This window comes from Oncorhynchus nerka, linkage group LG4 (genome assembly GCF_034236695.1).
Source record: "Oncorhynchus nerka isolate Pitt River linkage group LG4, Oner_Uvic_2.0, whole genome shotgun sequence".
Lineage (NCBI taxonomy): Eukaryota > Metazoa > Chordata > Actinopteri > Salmoniformes > Salmonidae > Oncorhynchus > Oncorhynchus nerka.
Window position 1 is genome coordinate 23,896,568 of NC_088399.1, and position 21,926 is coordinate 23,918,493.

Consider the following 21,926-nt stretch of genomic DNA (forward strand, 5'->3'; position numbering starts at 1 on the left):
CCTCTCCTCAGTCTCTTTCACTGTCTTTCAGGTTCTCTCTCTCTCTTTCTCTCTGTCTGTTTGTCCAACCTCCCCCTCTCCCTCAGTAAATCACAGAAGAGCTTAGGGGGAGAGGTTGTAGTCATGTTAGAAGGGTTGTATTCCTGTTTGAAGGGTTTAGGGAAGCGGATTTACAGGTATGTCTGCTGAATGGGTAGGACTTAGTCCTGCGGTTAAATTATAGGGGGTAATGGTGGAGGGATGATCTGGTATAGGCTTTGTGGTGGGGTCAGAGTGAGGAGTTGTGAGATGTTGAGAGAGGGATGAGGTGGTAGCCCTGTTGGTAGACCTTGGGAAGGGGTGGCGTGGATGAGGTGGGTGGGGGAGGCATTCTGTGTACAAATGCCTCAATTCCTCCTGGGCTAGAACAGGAGCAGAAACCTGAGAGGATTGATCAGGGAAGGAGGGAGGGATGGAAAGGGAGGGTCATGGGGAGAGACAGCGAGATAGTGAAACTCTCACAGTTCTGGTGACAACCCCCTGCCTCCTAGTTCAAAGGCATAGCTAAGTATTTTTGTCACAGCTTCGGTAGATTTGTTCGTTTGTGTGCAGGAGCTTATTTTCGTGCATGCATGAGGTTGGATTAGAAAGTACCTTTCAAACTGATCTTGTGGTTGTTTTCCTTTAGAGTAGTGAGAGAGGCTTCCAGTTATACAGATTTAAGTTCTCATCATCTCCATGTATGGAACAGCCAATGCAATTACAGTGTTGGCTCTTTATAATAGACTTATATGGAATATTGTAGCTTTGTGGCTTACAGTATTATCATTGGAAAACCCAGTATATGTGAGACTGAAAGTAGCACAACTCTTGTAGCTGTAGTTTGGTGGAGAGAGAGTCCTGGCCTCAGCCCTGCAGTTCTGTTCTGGTCTACCACAACTCTTACTCTGATTGGAACATTCTCAGGAAGGAATTTTGCTCTCTGAGGTCTAGGTCCCGCCCCCTTTGAGCCCAGGGCGCTGGAGCACAACTGCATTCCCTCTATACACACTCACGCACGCAGGGGAAAAGTGTTTGTGAGGGAGAGGGTGACAGTGTGTATGAGAAAGAAGGAGAGAAAGAGAGTGACAAAAGCAGTTAGTTCCATGGACTGAAAGTGGAAAACAAGCAAGAGGGAAGGAGGGAGGGAAAGAAAAGTGTTTGAGAGAAAGAGAGATCTTCTCCCCTCTGTTCTGGTGGCTGTTTTCTTTGCTGTGAGCCTGAGAAGGGGGAGGACCTAAACTCAGCGCTCAGAGTCAATACTGGACCCCTACTGGACTCCAATGCCCTTACTGGAGTCCACCGCGCTACATACAAACACGCTCTCACACACACACACACACACACACATACTCTCTCACACGGTGACACACACACACGCTCCCTCAGACCCCTGCAGCTACTGCAGCCTACTACTGCAGAACGGAGCAGAGGGAGAAACAGAGAACGAGAGGGAGAAAGGAGGGGAAGTCGTTCGTTGTTACTACTTGTTGCTGATTGCTTTCCGTGCGGTGCGTTGAGGATGATATTCCCTGTCTTTTCCTAGCGGGAGCTTGTCTGAGGTAAGAACCTCTGTGCTTTTGTTCCCTTTCTTTACTGCTTATGTTTCTCTGTGAGAGAGGGAAGGAGCGAGGGTGGAAAGGATGGTAAAACAGGGGTCGTTTTTCACTCCAGAGTTTGAGGGGGTTTCTGTGGGAATGCTGGCTTTGTTGAGTGGGGGGTAGGAGGGAGGGAAGGAGAGAGAGAGGGAGGTGTGGAGGGAAGTGTTTCACGTGCCAGAGAGAACAGAGCTACCCTCGTCTGACAGAGTAGAGCGGGAGAGAGAGACCCCTCACTACAGACCGGCCCCTCTGTAAGAAAAGAAAGAATGATAAAAGAGAGGGAGGAAAAGACTAACAGACAAATGATGGTCTGTTACATGTGTTTCTCAACTCTCAGTTCTCGTAGTGGGACAAAACAGGAGCAGTGAAACACCTAACTGCTAGTGGAAAATCTAGCCCAGCTTTCTGTCTCTCTCTCTCTGGTCTACTTTGTGTGTCTACATTCTGTCTCGAGTCTGCAGTTCTCTGATTAATGTTGCTCTTTCTCTCTGGTGTGTGGTTCTGGGGAGCTCTGTGTGGTTCAAGACTGTTCTCTACTTGCAGGGCCAGCTGTATAAATGTTACATTTATTTATAATCTGGAGTGTGGAGTCACAACACAGTGCAGTGAGGACTGAGAAGAGGAGAGGGCAGTAGTTAACTATTTTAGCAGTCTTGTCCCCACATTTTATCAAGCCTGCATGATTACTGCGTCTTCTGCCTAGCGCCTACAACTAGAGGCTGTTTACAGTGCATTCAAAAAGTAGTCAGACAACTTGAATTTTCCACATTTTGTTACGTTACAGCCTTATTCTAAAATGTATTAAATATTTTGTTTTATCAATCTACACACAATACCCCATAATGACAAAGCAAAAACAGCTTATTTTTTATTTTTGCAAATATATGTAAAAAAACAAACAGAAATATCACATTTACATAGAAATGAAGACCCTTTACTCAGTACTTTGTTGAAGCACCTTTTCCACCGATTACAGCCTCAAAACTTCTTTGGTATGACGCTACAAGCTTGGCACACCTGTATTTGGGGAGTTTCTCCCATTCTTCTCTGCAGATTCTCTCAAGCTCTGTCAGGTTGGATGTGGAGTGTCGCTGCTCAGCTATTTTCAGGGTTATCCAGAGGTGTTGGATCCTGTTCAAGTCCAGGCTCTGTCTGGGCCACTCAAGGACATTCAGAGACTTGTCCCGAAGCCACTCCGGCGTTGTGTTGGCTATGTGCTTAGGGTCGTTGTACTGTTGGAAGGTGAACCTTCACCCCAGTCTGAGGTCCTGAGCGCTCTGGAGCAGGTTTTCATCAAGGATCTCTCTCTGTACTTTTCTCCGTTCATCTTTCCCTCAATCCTGATTAATCTCCCATACTTGCCGCTGAAAAACATCCCGACAACATGATGCTGCAACCACCATGCTTCACCGTAGGGATGATGCCAGGTTTCCTCCAGATGTGACGAGTGGCTTCCGTCCAATCAATTGAATTTACCACAGATGGACTCCAATCAAGTTGTAGAAACATCTCAAGGGTGATCAATGGAAACAGGATGCACCTGAGGTCAATTTCGAAGTCTCAAAGCAAAGGGTCTGAATACTTTTTAAATAAGGTATTTCTGTTTTATATTTTTTATACATTTGCAAAAAATTCAAAAAACTGTTTTCACTTTGCCATTATGGGGATATTGTGTGTAGATTGAGGAGGAACATTATACATTTTATACATTTTATAAAAAGGCTGTAACGTAACAAAATGTGGATAAAGTCAGGGGGTCTGAATACTTTCTGAATGCACTGTATACCATGTGAGGACTTTTCAAGCATTTATACCGTATCGTGTGGCATGGATTTTAGCGGCCCTAGTCTAGTTGTTGTGGTGATATGTTCTGTCCATTTTGGTAGGTGTTGTTGTGATACTGTATGTTCTCAGACTCTGTCTCTCGGCTGGCGCTGGCCAGGGCCGGGTCGTTGGTCGGTCATTGTTGTTCTAATAATAGTTTGGGCTGGGCCAGCGAAGGAAGTCGCCTTGGAGCGGCTGGCCAGCTGGAGGAGAGGGATTTACCGGACTACCAAGCGGGAAATATGGAATAACAGAACGGCGTTCCTGAGCTGACAGGAATCAGTGGAGGGAATGGGACTGTACAGTAACACCTGCTATAGATCTGGTGTTACTCCTAGTGAGGTGGAACACCAGAACACAGAACCTGGGGAGATATGGTCTGATACATTATATCCTCCGGAGAAACACTAAGTGTGCTGCAGCCTGTAAGCAGGACCAACAGAGAATTACACTAGAGTCATCTTGGTTTATTAACTACATTTTTGCAGTTTGACCAAAAATATATAAAAACTGCTAACTGCAGTCACAGATGGCTTACTAGTCTCAACAACCTGTCTGTCCTTGCTACGGTGCCATAGCTGATTTAGAGAGAAGCGTCAAGCTGCAGATTATGTGGGCTGATGCGGCGTGGTCTGCAAACCTCAAAGCACATGTGCGTGAGTCTCAGATGGTATTTTGGCATCTCAAATTGTATGTGCGTGTGCAACCTATGGATGTTTTTGGGCCTGTGTATCGTGTGAGTCCGTAGCTTTGTTCCAGGGCATCATGTGTGCTACATGTATACCATTCGGCGCACTAGCTTTAGTCCATGGCGTTATGTTAACCACTGTTGCCTGTGCAGCTGGCTAGAACACACTAGCTAGGCTAGCTAGCTATTACACACTAGCTAGCTAGTACACACACACACACTAGCTAGTACACACCAGCTAGTACCTAGCTTCTACTTCTAAATGTAATTTCACCACCCCTGTGGTTGGTGGCGGTAACGCACCATCTTCTCTGGCACAATTCGACATCCTGTCTCATCTCATATGTCTCACAGTGTCTGTGGCATGAGAAGGTATCTGCTGGACCCAGACCTTATTGGATTTAGAGCCACCAGTGGATGCTTAACCAGGGGATGCTTAACAAACATTTTGCTAAACCACAAGCATTTCGCTACACTTTCAATAACATCTGCTAAACATGTTTATGCTGCCAATAAAGTTTGATTTGAACTCTTAGGTGGTCTGACAGCACCACGATTGACTTGTTTGATGCCCTGCTTCAGTGTTTGTCCAAGGAGAGGAGTGATAGCCACATAGCGCTCCTATATTTTCCTTCTTTCATTCCACTTTCCCTTTATCCCCCTCTTCTCTCCCTCCCTCTGATTCATTTCAATGTGTTCATAAGCAATCTGGGGGTTGAACTTGTCTGCCAACCCATGTTTTATGGTCTGTCTTACCTCCATATCATGACCATTTACCATTACTAGCCAAGATTATCAACACCATGTAATGGATTACACATCAGATGTTTTACTGTACCGAAACATAGATCTTACTGTATTTAACGTAGTGAATAAAGTGGCCTTTTTTACTTCCTCCTTTACCCAGACTTCCTTGCAGCGTCTGTGACTTGACGTGCATGTGTAGAGACATGTCAGGTGTACTGCAGCCAGCTGCACCATTGTGAAACAGTCTCTCTTGTAACAGACTCTTGCTCCATGCTTTACAATGCTTTGTCTTGAAAGTACATGTTCAGGAAGACATTGTGTGATGAATGATAAATTATAGATTACATTCATATCTGAATATGGAGAAAGTTTGCTATCCATGAGTCAAACATGTTGAGTTTTACCTAGAGCAGGGGTATTCCAGTCTTACCCTACGAGGTCCAGAGTCCTTCTGGTTTTCTGTTCTACTTAATAATGAATTGAGTTTTGTAGACAGGCTTCCATTGCCCCCAACAAAAGGTGTAATTACTGCTAGTCGTAAACCACCATGGAACAGAGAGGAGAGTGATATATGTATGGTTTCTTCCTCTATAGAGAAGAATGTGTGTGTGCATGCATCTGCGTGTGTGTAAAAGGGTGCTTCGTGCAATGTTTGTGTGTGTCTGGTTCTGTGTGTGTACATGTGTGTGTGTCCATGTTTACACAAGGAGTTTGAGAGTCTGCGCTCTTCATTAAAAATAATCAATTAGCTATTTTCATACCCTTCTGCTTCATTAGGCAGCAGGGAGCTCTAATGAAGTCTGCGTATCAACAGATTCATTTTCTCTCTGTTTTACCTAACTGTTTTAAGGCTATGAACTCCTGAGCTGTGTGAAGGGGCAGGTGTCATGGCTACTGTGTCTGGTCATGTGTGTATTGGCCTGTTTGTTATGGTCCAGTGTACTGGTCTAGTAGTGTTCCTCCAGGGTGAAAGTTAAGCTATTTATTGTGTTTAGGTGCTGTGGGGTGCTACCACAGACTGTCTAGCATTATCTTGGTGAGATAATGCAAATCTTCAGGTCTCAGGCACGGTTAGTCATCACACAAGCATGCTAAGTGTTGTAGTTGTGTGTGTCTGTGTGTGTGAGTGTGAAGACGGTAAGGAATGCACCGGTGTTGTTGTGCCAGATGCATCAAGCTGTGTGTGACATTTGTTTGGCTCTTTGACCTTACCTCACTGTGGAACACCCCCCCCCCACACACACACACACACACATACACATAAACCCTTAAACTCTTCTCCTGTGCCAGGGCTGGTCTGGGATTGTTCTACTCTCCTAGGTGGAAAAACAGGAAAAGGCACATGGAGACACACACACACACATACCTATAGATGAATACACGTCAAACAATGTCTGACACACACACACACACACACACAATTTTAGACGTTCCAATTCACACAACCAGATTTAATAGGCACTCTCGGTCCTTGTTTCACCTTCGTAGGGCTTGTGATAAACTGTAGTGGTGAATAGATTGAGCCAGGTCCTGTTCCTGTGTATAAGTCATAGGTCACAAGTCACAGGAAGAGAGGGCTGAAACTGAGTGTTAAACTAACTGGGTGGATTTTCCTTTCATAGCTTGGCAAGCATGGCATTGCCTGTTCTTTGTAATAGTCTGACACCTATTCTTGTTTTGTGTGTATTTACTATGTTTCTCTGAATGGTGTGATGGGAACTGTGCTGCGAAACCTTTATTTATCTCCAACAGGAAAAGAGCTGTTGACAAGACTAACTGTCCCTGATGTCTAGCAGAACTAGTTGTGTTGACTGAGATAACTGTCCTTGATGTCTAGCAGAACTAGTTGTGTTGACTGAGTTAACTGTCCTTGATGTCTAGCAGAACTAGTTGTGTTGACTGAGTTAACTGTCCTTGATGTCTAGCAGAACTAGTTGTGTTGACTGAGTTAACTGTCCTTGATGTCTAGCAGAACTAGTTGTGTTGACTGAGCTAACTGTCCTTGATGTCTAGCAGAACTAGTTGTGTTGACTGAGTTAACTGTCCCTGATGTCTAGCAGAACTAATTGTGTTGACTGAGTTAACTGTCCTTGATGTGTAGCAGAACTAATTGTGTTGACTGAGTTAACTGTCCTTGATGTGTAGCAGAACTAGTTGTGTTGACTGAGATAACTGTCCTTGATGTGTAGCAGAACTAGTTGTGTTGACTGAGTTAACTGTCCTTGATGTCTAGCAGAACTAGTTGTGTTGACTGAGCTAACTGTCCTTGATGTGTAGCAGAACTAGTTGTCTCTATGTGGCTGTAGACAGTCTGTGAGATGTAGAGGGAGGTTAGGGGGCAGAGACCAGGAGCAGGAAATAGGGGTAGTGTTTTTTAGGGCCCTGATTCTTACACAGGTGTGTGTGTGTGTGTGTGTGTGTGTGTGTGTGTGTGTGTGTGTGTGTGTGTGTGTGTGTGTGTGTGTGTGTGTGTGTGTGTGTGTGTGTGTGTGTGTGTGTGTGTGTGTGTGTGTGTGTGTGTGTGTGTGTGTGTGTGTGTGTGTGTGCTGGTGCTGGTGCGTGTGCATGTGTATGTGCATGTTTGTACATGCGGCTATTCAGGGTAGGAGATTTAGAGCCGGACACAGAAGGATAGTTGCTATTTTGGACTGGGAAGTCTAGACATACTGCAGTCGTGTGTGTATTCTTAGGTGTACACAGGAATACACACTCACACTACCAAGTACACTTAGTAATGGAACACACACACTGCCAAGTACACTCAGTAATGGAACACACACACTGCCAAGTACACTCAGTTATGGAACACACACACTACCAAGTACACTCAGTAATGGAACACACACACTACCAAGTACACTCAGTAATGGAACACACATTGCCAAGTACACTCAGTAATGGAACACACACACTGCCAAGTACTCTCAGTAATGGAACACACACACTGCCAAGTAAACTTAGTAATGGAACACACTGCCAAGTACACTCAGTAATGGAACACACACACTGCCAAGTACACTCAGTAATGGAGTACACACACTGCCAAGTACACTCAGTAATGAAACACACACTGCCAAGTACACTCAGTAATGGAGTACACACACTGCCAAGTACACTCAGTAATGGAACACACACTGGCCAGTACACTCACTAATGGAATACACACACTGCCAAGTACACTCAGTAATGGAACACACACACTGTGAAGTACACTCAGTAATGGAGTACACACACTGCCAAGTACACTCAGTAATGGAACACACACTGCCAGTACACTCACTAATGGAACACACGCTGGCCAGTACACTCACTAATGGATCCCACACTGGCCAGTACACTCACTAATGGAACACACACTGGCCAGTACACTCACTAATGAACACACACACTGCCAAGTTCACTCAGTAATGGAACACACACTGGCTAGTACACTCACTAATGGAACACACACTGGCCAGTACACTCACTAATGGAACACACACTGGCCAGTACACTCAGTAATGGAACACACACTGGCCAGTACACTCACTAATGGAATACTTACACTGCCAAGTACACTCAGTAATGGAACACACACTGGCCAGTACACTCACTAATGGAACACACACTGGCCAGTACACTCACTAATGGAACACACACTGGCCAGTACACTCACTAATGGAACACACACTGCCAAGTACACTCAGTAATGGAACACACACTGGCCAGTACACTCACTAATGGAACACACACTGGCCAGTACACTCACTAATGGAACACACACTGCCAAGTACACTCAGTAATGGAACACACACTGCCAAGTACACTCAGTAATGGAACACACACTGGCCAGTACACTCACTAATGGAACACACACTGGCCAGTACACTCACTAATGGAACACACACTGCCAAGTACACTCAGTAATGGAACACACACTGCCAAGTACACTCAGTAATGGAACACACACTGGCCAGTACACTCACTAATGGAATACGCACACTGCCAAGTACACTCAGTAATGGAACACACACTGGCCAGTACACTCACTAATGGAACACACACTGGCCAGTACACTCACTAATGGAACACACACTGCCAAGTACACTCAGTAATGGAACACACACTGCCAAGTACACTCAGTAATGGAACACACACTGGCCAGTACACTCACTATGTAACTCACACACACACACGTACTTACACCCCCCCCCCCCACACACACACACACACACACTGGAAGTTTAGTGATCGCCTAATGAGGACATTCTTCCCCTTGTTTGTGTGTGTGTGTGTGTGTGTGTGTGTGTGTGTGTGTGTGTGTGTGTGTGTGTGTGTGTGTGTGTGTGTGTGTGTGTGTGTGTGTGTGTGTGTGTGTGTGTGTGTGTGTGTGTGTGTGTGTGTTGCTGTCTCTCTATCTCTCTCGCTCTGTCTCTGGTTGTAAAATATTAATCAGAGCGGAACTCTTTCAGTTTGCTTCAATAATTCATCTATTGGTTGGTTCTATTGAAACCTTGCTTCTAGGTCTCATATCCCACTAGCTAGAGGAACTACACCAGCCCCTCATCTCTCTCAGACACACATCACAAACAAGCACATAATTCATATTTATACCAGACTCCGTGCTGGTTGTTGCTTGGGTGTATTAGAGTAGCATCTTGTGGATCAGTGACGGTACTGGAAGTTACTGTTCAGAAGTTACTCTGCACTTTCATCCTAACTCATATTGTCAGTCACTTCATCTGATGTCAAAGGGGATTTCATCTCTGGTCGAACTAAACTGAACAACAATCTAAATGCAACATGTAAAGTGTTGGTCCATGTTTCATGAGCTGGAAAAAAAGATCCCAGAAATGTTCCATATGCAGAAAAAGCTTCTTCCTCTCACATTCTGTGCACAAATGTGTTTACATCCCTGTTAGTCAGCATTTCCCCTTTGCCAAGATAATCCATTCACCTGACAGGTGCACCTTGTGCTGGGGACAATAAAAGGCCACTCTAAAATGTGCAGTTTTGTTACACAACACGCCACAGATGTCTCAAGTTCTGAAGGAGTGGCAATTGGCATGCTGACTGCAGGAATGTCTAATAGAGCTGTTGCCAGAGAATTTAAAAGTAATTTCTCTAACATAAGCCGCCTCCAACGTTGTTTATTAGAATTTGGCAGTACATCCAACTGGCCTCAGATAACCGCAGCCAACGTGTATGGCGTTGTGTTGGCGAGTGGTTTGCTGATGTAAATGTTATGACCAGAGTGCCACATGGTGGTGATGGGGTTATGGTATGAGCAGGCATAAACTACAGACAATGAGCACAATTGCATTTTATAGGTGACAATTTGAATACACAGAGATACCGTGACGAGATCCTGAGGTCCACTGTTGTCTGATTCATCCGTCGCCTTCACCTCATGTTACAGGATGATAATGCACAGCCCCATGTCGCAAGGATCTCTGCACAATTCCTGGAAGCTGAAAATGTCCCAGTTCTTCCATGGACTGCATACTCACCAGACATGTCACCCATTGAGCATGTCTGGGATGCTCTGGATCGACTTGTACAACAGCGTATTCAGCAACTTCGAACGGCCATCAAAGAGGAGTGGGACAACATTCCACAGGCCACAATCACCAGCCTGACCAACTATATGCGAAGGAGCTGTGTCACACTGCATCAGGCAAATGTTGGTCACACCAGATACTGACTGGTTTTCAGATCCATGCCCTTACTTTTTGTTGTGTGTTTGTGCGTGCATGTGTGCGTGCGTGTGTGCGTGCGTGTGTGCGTGCATGCGTGCGTGCGTGCGTGTGTGCGTGTGTGTGTGTGTGTGTGTGTAACCCTAGTCCCACCATCTGATAAAGCACTGTTGTGTTCTATATGTGATGAGACGGACCACCTACAGCGCTATCATACCAGAGCTAGAGGACGCGGATAACCTACTTAAACGCACACACACACACACAGAGTGATGCATACTTTTTAGATTAGCATGAGGTTTGTTTCCTTTTCTCATAGTCAAGCAGAGCATGGTGAGAAAAAGACAGGAAAATGAGAGAGCAATAAAGTCTCGTGTGGGAAGCCCTTTTCTGAGTTACCCTGGTTTGTGAGTATAGTGTTCACTGATTGGGGCGTTCTTTGGTGGCTTTGAATCTCTCTCTGTACAATCAGCAGCGCCCGCCTGATTTTTCCACAGAAAATAGCCTTTAAAAAGAGAGCATGTTATAAAACAGCCTTCAAAAAGAGAACATGTTATAAAACAGCCTTCAACAAGAGAGCATGTTATAAAACAGCCTTCAACAAGAGAACATGTTATAAAACAGCCTTCAACAAGAGAACATGTTATAAAACAGGCTTCAACAAGAGAACATGTTATAAAACAGCCTTCAACAAGAGAACATGTTATAAAACAGCCTTCAACAAGAGAACATGTTATAAAACAGCCTTCAACAAGAGAACATGTTATAAAACAGCCTTCAACAAGAGAACATGTTATAAAACAGCCTTCAACAAGAGAACATGTTATAAAACAGCCTTCAACAAGAGAACATGTTATAAAACAGCCTTCAACAAGAGAACATGTTATAAAACAGCCTTCAACAAGAGAACATGTTATAAAACAGCCTTCAACAAGAGAACATGTTATAAAACAGCCTTCAACAAGAGAGCATGTTATAAAACAGCCTTCAAAAAGAGAACATGTTATAAAACAGCCTTCAACAAGAGAACATGTTATAAAACAGCCTTCAACAAGAGAGCATGTTATAAAACAGCCTTCAACAAGAGAACATGTTATAAAACAGCCTTCAACAAGAGAGCATGTTATAAAACAGCCTTCAACAAGAGAGCATGTTATAAAACAGGCTTCAACAAGAGAGCACATTAAAAGCAGAGAAACTCACTGCCTGCAGCATAATTAAATGATCTATTCAAACCGAAACTACCGTAATAACATGTTTCCTACCTTTAAACTTCTAGTTTACTCCTTCTCCTTTCTCTCTCCTTAAACAGCCCTCTGAAAGCTAACAGGTCGTCATGGGTAACACCCAGCAGGTCCCAGATCAGACCCAGCACTTGAACACAACTCATCCGCAATGCAATGACAGCACCGTAGCAAGTACAGTTGGTTCTGAAAATATGAGTACAATTTGAATGGCAGCAAGCGTTGAAGTTTTGAAGTCAATGCCTTGCTTTGAAACAATCACGAGCACACCTTCATTCCCACTATCACTCTCTTTTTACATCCTTCTACCATGTCTGGTTGTTTGACTAGGGATTTAGCTTGGCGCTACACAGTAGATTAAATAACATCAGGATTACTCAGATGAGAAGGCCAGAGAGGAGATAACAGACCCAGATATTGGCTATTGGATGTGTGTGCAAGCGTGTGTGCCTCCGTGTGTGTGTGTGTGTGTGTGTGTGTGTGTGTGTGTGTGTGTGTGTGTGTGTGTGTGTGTGTGTGTGTGTGTGTGTGTGTGTGTGTGTGTGTGTGTGTGTGTGTGTGTGTGTGTGCCTCCGTGTGTGTGTGTGTGTCTGTCTGTCTGTCTGTCTGTCTGTCTGTCTGTCTGTCTGTCTGTCTGTCTGTCTGTCTGTCTGTCTGTCTGTCTGTCTGTCTGTCTGTCTGTCTGTCTGTCTGTGTCTGTCTGTGTGTCTGTCTGTCCGCGTGTGTGTACCTCTGTGCTCGCATGTGTGTGTTTGCAGTGTATTGGATGTGTGTGTAGGGGGTTATGTCTGTGATCTGCTCAGGATTTATTGGAACAGATTTTCCTGTGTAAGCATTTTTTGGGATGTAAACAGCTCAGAGGTACTTTATGTGGGACATTTATGTTTTAATCCTCCATGTTGTCCCTTTGATGTAGCTGGACTCAGCTGGACTCAGCTGGACTAGACGAGCAGTATCTATGCTGACAACACCCTGTGGGTCTATCTAACACTTTGGTTCTCAACTTGTTTTGCCTTGGGACCCAAATTGAACCAGGTTGTGTCAGTTGTGACCTAATTTTCGCATCATGAAAAAGAATCCCCAAAATACGATATATATATTTTTTTCATGCTATATTGATAGTAAATGTAGCAATTATATGACAAGGGAACAAAATTCCCACCTCTTTAATTGTCAGTAATTACATTTTGCTGATCAAGAAAGTTAATAAACTCTGATTTGCAGCCACAACATCAACCCAAATAGCACTGCTAATAATGTAGCTCTATATTGAAAATACTGAACATACCGTGAAGAAATATTGTTCAGAGATTAAATTAATGTAAAAATCTAAGTTTATTATCATTTCTATACACTTTCTACCTGGATTAAGTCGTTTGAGTTCAGACTGGAGTATTTATTTGTATTTTCTCCTCAGACACCCGCAACCCATTCATAACCTCCTGGTCGTAACCCATTCATAACCTCCTGGTCGCAACCCATTCATAACCTCCTGGTCGTAACCCATTCATAACCTCCTGGTCGCAGCCCATTCATAACCTCCTGGTCGCAGCCCATTCATAACCTCCTGGTCGCAACCCATTCATAACCTCCTGGTCGTAACCCATTCATAACCTCCTGGTCGCAGCCCATTCATAACCTCCTGGTCGCAACCCATTCATAACCTCCTGGTCGTAACCCATTCATAACCTCCTGGTCGTAACCCATTCATAACCTCCTGGTCGCAACCCATTCATAACCTCCTGGTCGTAACCCATTCATAACCTCCTGGTCGCAGCCCATTCATAACCTCCTGGTCGCAACCCATTCATAACCTCCTGGTCGTAACCCATTCATAACCTCCTGGTCGCAGCCCATTCATAACCTCCTGGTCGTAACCCATTCATAACCTCCTGGTCGCAACCCATTCATAACCTCCTGGCCGCAACCCATTCATAACCTCCTGGTCGCAACCCATTCATAACCTCCTGGTCGCAGCCCATTCATAACCTCCTGGTCGCAACCCATTCATAACCTCCTGGTCGCAACCCATTCATAACCTCCTGGTCGCAACCCATTCATAACCTCCTGGTCGCAGCCCATTCATAACCTCCTGGTCGCAACCCATTCATAACCTCCTGGTCGTAACCCATTCATAACCTCCTGGTCGCAGCCCATTCATAACCTCCTGGCCGCAACCCATTCATAACCTCCTGGTCGCAACCCATTCATAACCTCCTGGTCGCAGCCCATTCATAACCTCCTGGTCGCAGCCCATTCATAACCTCCTGGTCGCAACCCATTCATAACCTCCTGGTCGCAGCCCATTCATAACCTCCTGGTCGTAACCCATTCATAACCTCCTGGTCGCAGCCCATTCATAACCTCCTGGCCGCAACCCATTCATATCCTCCTGGTCGCAACCCATTCATAACCTCCTGGTCGCAACCCATTCATAACCTCCTGGTCGCAGCCCATTCATAACCTCCTGGCCGCAACCCATTCATATCCTCCTGGTCGCAACCCATTCATAACCTCCTGGTCGCAGCCCATTCATAACCTCCTGGCCGCAACCCATTCATATCCTCCTGGTCGCAGCCCATTCATAACCTCCTGGCCGCAACCCATTCATAACCTCCTGGTCGCAACCCATTCATAACCTCCTGGTCACAGCCCATTCATAACCTCCTGGTCGCAGCCCATTCATAACCTCCTGGTCGTAACCCATTCATAACCTCCTGGTCGCAGCCCATTCATAACCTCCTGGCCGCAACCCATTCATAACCTCCTGGCCGCAACCCATTCATAACCTCCTGGTCGCAGCCCATTCATAACCTCCTGGCCGCAACCCATTCATAACCTCCTGGTCGCAACCCATTCATATCCTCCTGGTCGCAACCCATTCATAACCTCCTGGTCGCAACCCATTCATAACCTCCTGGTCGCAACCCATTCATAACCTCCTGGCCGCAACCCATTCATAACCTCCTGGCCGCAACCCATTCATAAGCTCCTGGTCGCAACCCATTCATAACCTCCTGGCCGCAACCCATTCATAACCTCCTGGTCGCAACCCACCAGTTGAGAATCGCTAATAACATATATATACACACAGCATCTGTAGTTTGGTGAGATGGACAGTGTTTACCAACTTTGCCCTCTTGCCTTGAATCTCTCTCTTTCTCTCTCTCGCTATGTTTTCTTTCAATCTACCCTGCTCTTCCTACACCAGTCTGTTCCTCTCCTCTTTATGCCTCCTTCTCCCTCCTTCTGTGTTTCTCTCACCTATAGCACACCATTATAACAAAACAACTTCCCAGTTGCTCTTACTGGCAAAAAGTTCCAACATGGTGTTTGAGAAACAAGACTTGGGGGCCTATTGTGAACTGTCAGCAGAATCCTGTGGTCGCCCTATGGAACCTAGACCCTGTGGTACCTAGACCCTGTGGGCACCTGTGGTACCTAGACCCTGTGTTAGCTTGTGGTACCTAGACTCTGTGGTTGGTTGCCTGTGGTACCTAGACCCTGTGGTCGCCCTGTGGTACCTAGACCCTGTGGTACCTAGACCCTGTGGTCGCCTGTGGTACCTAGACCCTGTGGTCACCTGTGGTACCTAGACCCTGTGTTACCCCTGTGATAGCTAGACTCTGTGTTAGCCCTGTTGTGGAACCTAGACCCTTTGTTAGCCTTGCGGTCCCTAGACCCTGTGTTAGCCCTGTGGTACCTAGACCCTGTGTTAGCCCTGTGTGACCTAGACCCTTTGTTAGCCCTGTGTGACCTAGACCCTGTGTTAGCCCTGTGGTACCTAGACCCTGTGTTACCCCTGTGTGACCTAGACCCTTTGTTAGCCCTGTGGTACCTAGACCCTGTGTTAGCCCTGTGGTACCTAGACCCTGTGTTACCCCTGTGTGACCTAGACCCTTTGTTAGCCCTGTGTGACCTGGACCCTGTGTTAGCCCTGTGGTACCTAGACCCTGTGTTAGCCCTGTGGTACCTAGACCCTGTGTTACCCCTGTGTGACCTAGACCCTTTGTTAGCCCTGTGTGACCTGGACCCTGTGTTAGCCCTGTGGTACCTATACCCTGTGTTAGCCCTGTGTGACCTAGACCCTTTGTTAGCCCTGTGTGACCTAGACCCTTTGTTAGCCCTGTGGTACCTAGACCCTGTGTTAGCCCTGTGTGACCTAGACCCTGTGTTACCCCTGTGTGACCTAGACCCTGTGTTAGCCCTGTGTGACCTAGACCCTGTGTTAGCCCTGTGGTACCTAGACCCTGTGGTGACCTGTGGTACCTAGACCCTGTGTTAGCCCTGTGGTACCTATACCCTGTGTTAGCCCTGTGGTACCTAGACCCTGTGTTACCCCTGTGTGACCTAGACCCTTTGTTAGCCCTGTGTGACCTAGACCCTGTGTTAGCCCTGTGGTACCTAGACCCTGTGTTAGCCCTGTGGTACCTAGACCCTGTGTTAGCCCTGTGGTATCTGTAGGTCCCAGTGTTAGCTCTGTGGTATCTATAGGTCCCAGTGTTAGCCCTGTGGTAGTGGTAGGACCCTGTGTTAGCCCAGTGGTATATGTAGGTCCCAGTGTTAGCCATGTGGTATCTGTAGGTCCCAGTGTTAGCCCTGTGGTATCTGTATGTTCCAGTGTTAGCCCTGTGATATCTGTAGGTCCCAGTGTTAGCCCTGTGGTATCTGTAGGTCCCAGTGTTAGCCCTGTGATATCTGTAGGTCCCAGTGTTAGCCCTGTGGTATCTGTAGGTCCCAGTGTTGGCCCTGTGGTATCTGTAGGTCCCAGTGTTAGCCCTGTGTTATCTGTAGGTCCCAGTGTTAGCCCTGTTGTATCTGTAGGTTCCAGTGTTAGCCCTGTGATATCTGTAGGTCCCAGTGTTAGCCATGTGGTATCTGTAGGTCCCAGTTTTTAGCCCTGTGGTATCTATAGGTCCCAGTGTTAGCCCTGTGGTATCTGTAGGTCCCAGTGTTAGCCCTGTGGTATATGTAGGTCCCAGTGTTAGCCCTGTGATATCTGTAGGTCCCAGTGTTAGCCCTGTGGAATCTGTAGGTCCCACTGTTAGCCCTGTGATATCTGTAGGTCCCAGTGTTAGCCCTGTGATATATGTAGGTCCCAGTGTTAGCCCTGTGGTATCTATAGGTCCCAGTGTTAGCCCTGTGGTATCTGTAGGTCCCAGTGTTAGCCCTGTGGTATCTATAGGTCCCAGTGTTAGCCCTGTGGTATCTGTAGGTCCCAGTGTTAGCCCTGTGATATCTGTAGGTCCCAGTGTTAGCCCTGTGGTATCTGTAGGTCCCAGTGTTAGCCATGTGGTATCTGTATGTCCCAGTGTTAGCCCTGTGATATCTGTAGGTCCCAGTGTTAGCCATGTGGTATCTGTAGGTCCCAGTTTTTAGCCCTGTGGTATCTATAGGTCCCAGTGTTAGCCCTGTGGTATCTGTAGGTCCCAGTGTTAGCCCTGTGGTATATGTAGGTCCCAGTGTTAGCCCTGTGATATCTGTAGGTCCCAGTGTTAGCCCTGTGGAATCTGTAGGTCCCACTGTTAGCCCTGTGATATCTGTAGGTCCCAGTGTTAGCCCTGTGATATATGTAGGTCCCAGTGTTAGCCCTGTGGTATCTATAGGTCCCAGTGTTAGCCCTGTGGTATCTGTAGGTCCCAGTGTTAGCCCTGTGGTATCTATAGGTCCCAGTGTTAGCCCTGTGGTATCTGTAGGTCCCAGTGTTAGCCCTGTGATATCTGTAGGTCCCAGTGTTAGCCCTGTGGTATCTGTAGGTCCCAGTGTTAGCCATGTGGTATCTGTATGTCCCAGTGTTAGCCCTGTGGTATCTGTAGGTCCCAGTGTTAGCCCTGTGGTATCTGTAGGTCCCAGTGTTAGCCCTGTGGTATCTGTAGGTTCCAGTGTTAGCCCTGTGATATCTGTAGGTCCCAGTGTTAGCCCTGTGATATCTGTAGGTCCCAGTGTTAGCCCTGTGGTATCTGTAGGTTCCAGTGTTAGCCCTGTGGTATCTGTATGTCCCAGTGTTAGCCCTGTGGTATCTGTATGTCCCAGTGTTAGCCCTGTGGTATATGTAGGTCCCAGTGTTAGCCCTGTGGTATCTGTAGGTTCCAGTGTTAGCCCTGTGGTATCTGTATGTCCCAGTGTTAGCCCTGTGGTATCTGTATGTCCCAGTGTTAGCCCTGTGGTATATGTAGGTCCCAGTGTTAGCCCTGTGATATCTGTAGGTCCCAGTGTTAGCCCTGTGGAATCTGTAGGTCCCACTGTTAGCCCTGTGATATCTGTAGGTCCCAGTGTTAGCCCTGTGATATATGTAGGTCCCAGTGTTAGCCCTGTGGTATCTATAGGTCCCAGTGTTAGCCCTGTGGTATCTGTAGGTCCCAGTGTTAGCCCTGTGGTATCTATAGGTCCCAGTGTTAGCCCTGTGGTATCTGTAGGTCCCAGTGTTAGCCCTGTGATATCTGTAGGTCCCAGTGTTAGCCCTGTGGTATCTGTAGGTCCCAGTGTTAGCCATGTGGTATCTGTATGTCCCAGTGTTAGCCCTGTGATATCTGTAGGTCCCAGTGTTAGCCATGTGGTATCTGTAGGTCCCAGTGTTAGCCCTGTGGTATCTGTAGGTTCCAGTGTTAGCCCTGTGATATCTGTAGGTCCCAGTGTTAGCCCTGTGATATCTGTAGGTCCCAGTGTTAGCCCTGTGGTATCTGTAGGTTCCAGTGTTAGCCCTGTGGTATCTGTATGTCCCAGTGTTAGCCCTGTGGTATCTGTAGGTCCCAGTGTTAGCCCTGTGGTATCTGTAGGTCCCAGTGTTAGCCCTGTGGTATCTGTAGGTTCCAGTGTTAGCCCTGTGGTATCTGTATGTCCCAGTGTTAGCCCTATGGTATCTGTAGGTCCCAGTGTTAGCCCTGTGGTATCTGTAGGTTCCAGTGTTAGGACCTGTGGTATCTGTATGTCCCAGTGTTAGCCCTGTCGTATCTGTATGTCCCAGTGTTAGCTCTGTGGTATCTGTAGGTCCCAGTGTTAGCCCTGTGGTATCTGTAGGTCCCAGTGTTAGCCCTGTGGTATCTGTAGGTCCCAGTGTTAGCCCTGTGGTATCTGTAGGTTCCAGTGTTAGCCCTGTGGTATCTGTAGGTCCCCGTGTTAGCCCTGTGGTATCTGTAGGTCCCAGTGTTAGCCATGTGGTATCTGTAGGTCCCAGTGTTAGCCCTGTGATATCTGTAGGTCCCAGTGTTCGCCCTGTGGTATCTGTATGTCCCAGTGTTAGCCCTGTGGTATCTGTAGGTCCCAGTGTTAGCCCTGTGGTATCTGTAGGTCCCAGTGTTAGCCCTGTTGTAGCTGAACCTTGTGCTAGCTGCAGAGCCTTTGGTGTTTGTAATTTGTTCCATGTGGGTCTTTGAATCCGAGTTGCCCACCAGACCAGAGCAGTGTGGGGTAGAGATAAGACAGGATCCCATACCCACAGGGAAGATCACTGGCTGGGTGGACAGTCAGACTGCCAACCATGTGTGTGTTCTCTATGTCTATGCACACAGAAAAGCAAACACATAGGCACACACACTTTTGTTCTTGGCTATTGATGTGATGCAGTATTGGAATAACTCTTGGTGGGAGGGTTGTGGTAGTGTCATGCATATATAGTATGTCATTGACAGGCAAATGGATTTCATTCCCAGCTTTGGTTGTTTAAATCCGTTTCCCTAGAAACATGTGGATACCAAACACGCTACACTGAAAGTGGTAAAGAGAGAAAAGGAAAGAGAGAAAAACAGGAGAAGAAAAAGTCATTTTCCATTGTGGTATGTGCCTTCTAACCCAATCTGGTCTTTGATAATGTGAAGCCTTAATTCTCAATGCCCTGACTGTCCAAACATTTAGCAGACAGATTGTTAGTGACTTTGAGATCTTCAGTGAAGTCCCCCACCATCGCTATCTACGGTCTAGGGCCCTATCGCTTTAATACTGAGCATGATGACTTTCTCAAACACACACACGTACTCACACACACACACGGAGAGACACACGCAATCACCCAATTGGAAGTCTGTTAACTGACCGAGCCAATCACAAAGTGGTTCAGTCAGATGATTATCAGTGAGTCATGGAACACTACAGTTAACTGGAGAGAATGAACACTGACCATTAACCGTCATTTGTAGGTATAACCAATTATCTAAGTACACTGACTGTTGACTCCGTGTAACAGAGTATAACCAATAACTGCCAGGTCAGAGGTAAGGTTACAGATGGATCTGACCCTACGGCCTGAAGTTAGGTCACTGGACCTAATTATGAAACACAAGACATGACACAAAAACTGCAAAGAACTACAGTTTCCTCTCTTTCGCTCTCTAGAGAATATACATTTCTGTCTCAGAATGATCAGTTGACACTGAGCAGGGTGAGTGAGGTCTATGAACAAATGTCTACATTAAATATAAAACCATCAGGTCAATCATTAAAAACCTGCTTTCGCTTTGTCATTGTGAGGTTTTGTGTGTAGATCGATGAGGATATAGAATTTTTTATCCATTTTGAATAAGGCTCTAACATAACAAAATGTGGAAACAGGGAAGGGGTGTGAATACTTTCCGAATGCACTGTATACTGGACATATACTGGACATAACCACTGAGAGAACGTGAGAAGGCAGTACAGATGACAATACATTACATTTACATTTAAGTCATTTAGCAGACGCTCTTATCCAGAGCGACTTACAAATTGGTGCATTCACCTTATGACATCCAGTGGAGCAGCCACTTTACAATAGTGCATCTAAATCTTTTAAGGGGGGGGGGTGAGAAGGATTACCTTATCCTATCCTAGGTATTCCTTAAAGAGGTGGGGTTTCAGGTGTCTCCGGAAGGTGGTGATTGACTCCGCTGTCCTGGCGTCGTGAGGGAGTTTGTTCCACCATTGGGGGGCCAGAGCAGCGAACAGTTTTGACTGGGCTGAGCGGGAACTGTACTTCCTCAGTGGTAGGGAGGCGAGCAGGCCAGAGGTGGATGAACGCAGTGCCCTTGTTTGGGTGTAGGGCCTGATCAGAGCCTGGAGGTAGTGAGGTGCCGTTTCCCTCACAGCTCTGTAGGCAAGCACCATGGTCTTGTAGCGGATGCGAGCTTCAACTGGAAGCCAGTGGAGAGAGCGGAGGAGCGGGGTGACGTGAGAGAACTTGGGAAGGTTGAACACCAGACGGGCTGCGGCGTTCTGGATGAGTTGTAGGGGTTTAATGGCACAGGCAGGGAGCCCAGCCAACAGCGAGTTGCAGTAATCCAGACGGGAGATGACAAGTGCCTGGATTAGGACCTGCGCCGCTTCCTGTGTGAGGCAGGGTCGTACTCTGCGGATGTTGTAGAGCATGAACCTACAGGAACGGGCCACCGCCTTGATGTTAGTTGAGAACGACAGGGTGTTGTCCAGGATCACGCCAAGGTTCTTAGCGCTCTGGGAGGAGGACACAGTGGAGTTGTCAACCGTGATGGCGAGATCGTGGAACGGGCAGTCCTTCCCCGGGAGGAAGAGCAGCTCCGTCTTGCCAAGGTTCAGCTTGAGGTGGTGATCCGTCATCCACACTGATATGTCTGCCAGACATGCAGAGATGCGATTCACCACCTGGTCATCAGAAGGGGGAAAGGAGAAGATTAATTGTGTGTCGTCTGCATAGCAATGATAGGAGAGACCATGTGAGGTTATGACAGAGCCAAGTGACTTGGTGTATAGCGAGAATAGGAGAGGGCCTAGAACAGAGCCCTGGGGGACACCAGTGGTGAGAGCACGTGGTGAGGAGACGGATTCTCGCCACGCCACCTGGTAGGAGCGACCTGTCAGGTAGGACGCAATCCAAGCGTGGGCCGCGCCGGAGATGCCCAACTCGGAGAGGGTGGAGAGGAGGATCTGATGGTTCACAGTATCGAAGGCAGCCGATAGGTCTAGAAGGATGAGAGCAGAGGAGAGAGAGTTAGCTTTAGCAGTGCGGAGCGCCTCCGTGATACAGAGAAGAGCAGTCTCAGTTGAATGACTAGTCTTGAAACCTGACTGATTTGGATCAAGAAGGTCATTCTGAGAGAGATAGCGGGAGAGCTGGCCAAGGACGGCACGTTCAAGAGTTTTGGAGAGAAAAGAAAGAAGGGATACTGGTCTGTAGTTGTTGACA

General features: G+C 46.8%; 1 protein-coding gene across 3 annotated transcripts in view; it reads left to right on the forward strand.

Annotated features, from left to right (window-relative positions):
* Positions 1–1,055: 1,055 nt before the first annotated feature.
* The window catches only part of LOC115126089 (disabled homolog 2-interacting protein-like), a 296,491-nt gene continuing 275,620 nt past the window's right edge, over positions 1,056–21,926 (forward strand). For all 3 annotated transcript variants that reach the window (XM_065017370.1, XM_065017372.1, XM_065017371.1), the window contains exon 1: positions 1,056–1,580. The gene's annotated coding sequence lies outside the window, so the exon portion shown is untranslated. The remainder of the gene's footprint in view (positions 1,581–21,926) is intronic.